The sequence below is a fragment of the Peromyscus leucopus genome, chromosome 6, assembly GCF_004664715.2.
Source record: "Peromyscus leucopus breed LL Stock chromosome 6, UCI_PerLeu_2.1, whole genome shotgun sequence".
NCBI lineage: Eukaryota > Metazoa > Chordata > Mammalia > Rodentia > Cricetidae > Peromyscus > Peromyscus leucopus.
The window spans coordinates 84,897,544-84,903,543 of record NC_051068.1 but is presented as its reverse complement, the minus strand read 5'-3'; positions in this window follow the sequence as shown (position 1 = coordinate 84,903,543).

The following is a 6,000-nucleotide window of genomic DNA, read 5'->3' as shown; positions in this document are numbered from 1 at the left end:
CCTCATTGATTTATCTTTATGTTCTCTCTGTACTACTTGAATGCATAATCCCTGAAACTGTTTCTTCAACGCTACAGCTAAAGAGCTTAAAATAACGTTGGTACATTAAAGATGTTCACAAAGTTTTCACTTAGGTAAAGAAGTATGAATACACACACACACACACACACACACACACACACACACACACATATATATATATATATATATATATATATATATATAATTACAGTATACATTATATAATGTCATATGTAATTTGACCAAAATGAACTGACTTTGTGAGTTCTTATGGGGGCAATATAATATGGATACTGTGATAACTGTGAGTGAAAACATGACCCAGGTTTGACAAACAGGAAGTGGGAGAAAAAGAGATACAGTTGCAGATAAGGAAGCAGTGGGTTCTGTGTGCACTGTGCACAGGGAAAATAATTATTGAAAATTGTCATCTTGTAATAGCACAGGATCTTAAGTAAGTAGAGGTTATTGTGCTAACACCTTTTCTCACACTTAGATCATCCAAAATGCCTTTGGTATACCTTATGAATGGAAAAAAAAAAAAGTAATCACTCAGACCATAGTCTTTGAACTGTTATAAGAGTACCCAAGTTGGAAAACTTAATAAATCAAAGACATGTATATACAGGCATTTCTACCTTAGCAGATGAATGCCAACAAACCAAAAGTCACGTTCCTATGTCATTGCTATTTTCTTTCCTTTCATGGGTCTGATCATAAATATAAGATTTTAAATAACAAAGTTGTAATATTCTTGGTAAAATATTTTTCAAACGATATCATAACACTTTCATTTACTGCTCAACTAATTACTTTTTTCTCTCTTGAAGAAAAATTCAATGAAGTATGATTATTCTATTATAAAGATAATTTCTGTGTCTGACTTCAATTTTTCTTTCATTTTGTACATCATCCTTTTTTTTAGTAGACACAATTTATAATAGTTAAGAAAAACTCCCTGAATCTAGAAATGCACTGGTTAGTGTTTAATAAACAGAGATGAAATGTCTGGTTACAGCTCATTCGGATATGGTTGTGATGAGCTATCATTATGTTGCATTATTTACATCCCAGAAGAGAGAGCATCAAAGCATCTGCCTGCCTCCAGAAGCCAATGGTCATGCACACAGAGCTTGGCTGTGTTGCAAACAAACACCTGTGAGTCACCTCTCCACTTCCCTGTGAACTCTGCCAGCAAGAAATTTGGGGCTGCTCATAAACATACACAGAGCCTTCCCTCTGGCAAATGCTGAAAATCAGTAGTTTGTATCTGAAGCTGACTTAAATACAGATTAACTCCACAGTACACTAACATTTTATTTGATGTCCTTCTCTCATTATCCCCAAAGTTCTAATTTTTATTTTCACAAGGAATCAGAGTGAGACCTTGTCAAAAGAAAGGAGTGAGCCTTCATTTTTCTGCTGTGAAACAATCTACACCTTCGTTATCAATGTTAACTTCATCACAAGGCCAATTCAGAGAATAAATTTATGCTACAGGTTTACTTATTGTGTTTGACATAGTATTTAGTTCATAGGTGGTACACAATAAGCATCCCTTAAAAGAATGTTCAAGAAGAAGGAGTTGGAAGTTTGGCTCAGTGTTTTCCTTCCGATGCAGCACGCTTAAGTCCTTGGATTCCTTCTTCAACAATGCAAAACTGAAAGAATAGGACAAAATATTTAAAACAAAAGAACACATATAAAAATAAACTCACCTGGGCCTGAAAAATGGCTTAATGAGTAACAATGTGTGGTGGCAGGCCTAATGATCAGAGTTTGATCCCGGGACCTTCATAGTGGAGAGAGCCAATGTCACAAGTGTCTGAATTGTTCAACCATCTCGACAGCCCCATAACTTCATTTTAAATCAAATTTAACAAAGCATAATTTACATCAAAGAAAAGTCATATTGTATCATACTTTTTCACACTGCTAGACTTGAATTTTCTCAAATTCTGGGTTTGTATTCATGAAGGGTATGTAATTGCAATCATATCTGTGTTTTGTGATCTAGCATAGTAAAACAAATATGGAGTTTTTTTTTTTTCTTTCAGCATTTCACAAGTTTGTCAATGATGACCATTATTTCTGTCCTAAGCTTGTCTAGAATTCACAAGCAAAGCTATCTTGAACTACATTTTTCTTCATAAGGAAGTTTTAATTACAAAATTGTGTAAACATGTCTCCCCATTTATTTAGATATTTAATTTAGATATTTAACTTCTCCCAGCAATTTTATCCCATTTTCTCCTTGCAGCTCTTGTATGTATTTAATTAAGCCCATTTCTAAATAGTTTTCTATATCAGTTTTGAGATGGCACATTTATGTAGCATTTTAAAAATCTCCTTTTCAGTTGTCCTTGGTGCTATGGGGAAATGCAATTGATTGTTTTATGTGTGTCAGTTGGTATTCAGTGATATCACTGGATTCATTCCTGGTCTTAGTACTTTGGTCACAGACTCAGAACTTCCCTGTGCATTGTAGTGTCATCTGCAAATAAAGCATACATTTACCTCATTCTTTCTAAATGCTGTAACTTTTATTTCTTTTATTTTCTTGATCAGTGTTGGATATAGTGAGTAAGTGAATTTTGCTTGTTGATATGGGCACAGCTATGTAAATGAACCTAATGCCTCAGCCCCTTTGGCATGGTAAAGCCTTCCCTGGGAAAGACTCAGAGGGATGGTAAAGCCCTCCTTGGGACCAAATGTGAATGCTGACAGTGGGCACAGAAGATAACCACCAGAGCTCCCATCCATAGATGTTTGCTGTGGGATGGTCTGTATGTCAAATTACTCTGATTGGCCAATAAATAAAACACTGATTGGCCAGTGACTAGGCAGGAAGTATAGGCGGGATTAACAGGAGAAAAGAAAGAACAGGAAGGCGGAGGAAGTCACTGCCAGTGCCGCCATGACAAAAGCATGTGAAGATGCTGGTAAGCCACGAGCCACATGGCAAGGTATAGATTTATGGAAATGGATTAAGTTAAGCTATAAGAACAGTTAGCAAGAAGCCTGCGACAGCCATACAGTTTGTAAGCAATATAAGTCTCTGTGTTTACTTGGTTGGGTCTGAGCGGCTGTGGGACTAGCGGTGACAAAGATTTGTCCTGACTGTGGGCAAGGCAGGAAAACTCTAGTTAAAGATGTTCATGGACTAAAGACTGCTTTCCTACAAAAACAACTCCTTCTCAAATTAGCTAACCCAGCCTCCTCTTCCAACTCTATGCAATAAGCCTACTTCCTTGTTCAACTGTTTATAACAAACACTCTGAGCTGTTGGGTTACTGTGTCTTATCTGTCTGTGAACCCAGCTTACCCGATCCCAGCCTTTCTGTGTCCATGTGTCTGTCATTTCTTTAGTGTCTGTCCTTTATTCATTTCCTTGTCACCCTAGTCAGAGATCCAGGACCCAAACCATGCAAGAATGTAGCAGTTGGAAATGAAAGTTTTCAATCTTTCACCTCGTCTTAGAGCCATTATATGTGATAGTAGATGACGTTGTTCCTGGCTCTTCATACTCCTTTAGAAGCTTTGTCATTATTTGTTATTTAGTTTTGTTAAGTTACTTTTCTTCATCTACTGAGTTCATTTTATGATTGTTCCCCTTTTCTCCTAATGCGATCCAATATACTGACCACTTTTCAAACTATAACCCAACTTTTTCTTACAAAGATAAGCATCATTTGGTCATTTTGTATCATACTTTTTCAATACTGCCAGGCTTGGCTTTTCTAATAACTCGTTCACTAAGGATTTTTTCTTTATTTTCACAAAGGGCATACATCTCTAATTTTAAGTGTTGTAATTTTAGCACAATGAAACAATTTAGGAGTATTCTTTCCTTTTGTATTTCATAAGCTTGTGAATGATGACTGCTAGTCTGTCATAAACATGTTCACAATTCACAAGCAAAGCTATCTTGGATTGGATGTGTCCTCATAAGGAAGTGTTATTCATATCTTTGATAGCTGCATGGCTACTAACCTGTTTTTCCTCAGTTCAGATTTTGTACATTGTGCCTATCATGAAATAGATCAATATTTTACAAGTTTATTGGTATATTAAAAATCTGCAGCAATATTCCAACATTTGTTACTGAAATCAGTTATTTCTGTTCAATTTAGTTTTATGCTTTTCTGTGTTATTATAAATTTCAAGGAAAAACCCACTGAAATTGGCTAATTTTCTCTTCTGTTTTTCTCCTCCTTCCGTCACCATCTATAATCACCCCATCCTCAGTTTTTACGGCTTACTTACCCTTATCAGGGTAATCAGCCTTTTGCTGATTTTTGACTTAATTTGTTTCATATTTTTAACATTTGTGAAAGAAACTTAAATAATCTCTTTTGATTGGATTCCTTTTCTTCTAAGATATGTTTACATTGTACAATTTCCCAATACTGTACCACTTAAGTTGCATCATTCAAAGTTTGTATTTCTTTATTCATCCACTTTGAAATGTTTTCTAAATTTCAGGTATTTTTAACTTGATCCACACGTACTTTGACCTGTCAATTGTTTCTGATGTCTGTTGACATGAGTGTGTGTAGTATTCATTACTTGAGACAAGATTGTGGAGATTTGTACAACTTGTCTTTTATCTCTTTGGGTGTTTTTTTGTTTTTTTTTTTTTTTTTTAATTTTCTCATTGCTGCTGCTTCTGTAGATTTGTTGTTAGGTATGGGTTCAGAGTTTGTACCCCAGGTTAATCTCTACTTGACATCCCTCTGCCTGGAGCGCTTACGTGCTAGTACTACAAGCATTTACAGTCATGGTCATGTCCAGCTTCTCTTCAGTTGTGCCAGATTCTCTTTGTTTAAATCAGACAACTTGGGACCATCTCACATCTAAGAGCCTGACTTCCTTTCCTGATTCGCCCCTCCCCCGCCCCGCCCCGGCCACTTGCATTTGAATAGATCTTCAGGAGCAGTGATCTCTTTTTCTCTGCAGTTTGTAGCCTCTGTTCCTTTCACTTCTTCACATACTCACTTAATGTCTTGCACTTTGAACTCCACAAATATATTCAGGTAGAGGTTTCTTTCATATTTGAACTTATTATCATGTTTGTTTCTCTTGATTCTTTTAATATACTTATAATCACTGTTTTAAAATCATTCTCTAATAATTTTACCATCTGTCATTTCTGGATCTGTATCCATTAACTAGTTTTGTTCTTTATAATGAGTCATATTTTCTAGTTATCTCATGATTTTTAATTGACTTCTGGAAAGTTTAAAATTTACATTGGTGACTTTTTAAAAAAAATGTTTTTCTTTAAAGAATTTTGACTTCTACTTGGGCTGGATATTGAAATTCACACAAGATGGCTAAATGTTTAACTGTTACATCAGAAACCTTAAAACTCCTAGAAAAGAAAAAGACAAATTAAAGTTTTCTTGATAATTACCTTGGCACTGAATTTTTGGACATGATACCAAAAGCCTCAAAAGCAAAAAGTCAAATATAAACAACCTGGACTTCATCAAACAAGATTGTCTTTTCCTTAAAAAAAAAAAAAAAAAATGGCATTCCACAGAATGCAGAAAATATTTGTAAAGCAAAGAAAAAGTTGACATCAACTCAATCATTTAAAAGAAGCAAAAGTAATGAGAAAGAAAAAGAGAAAACTTATTAAAATATGAACAAATAACCTGGGCAGTCATGCTTCCAAAGAAAAATAAATACCCAATGGTGTTTGAAAGCTGTTTAACATCACTAACCATCAGGAAAAAAATGTACATTAAACTACAATGACCTCACCTCACATCTGCTACTGTTGTTATTGTCTAAAAATAAAGGATGGATATTGACATGGAAGAAGGAAATGCCTATCAACTATTGATGGTAATATAAATGGTAGATATAGTACAGTGAACAAAGCTTTCTCAAAACTAAAAATAGTATTACTGTAAAATCTAAGAATTTTACTTTAAGCCATGGGTCATATAACTGTTAAAGTATTGACATACT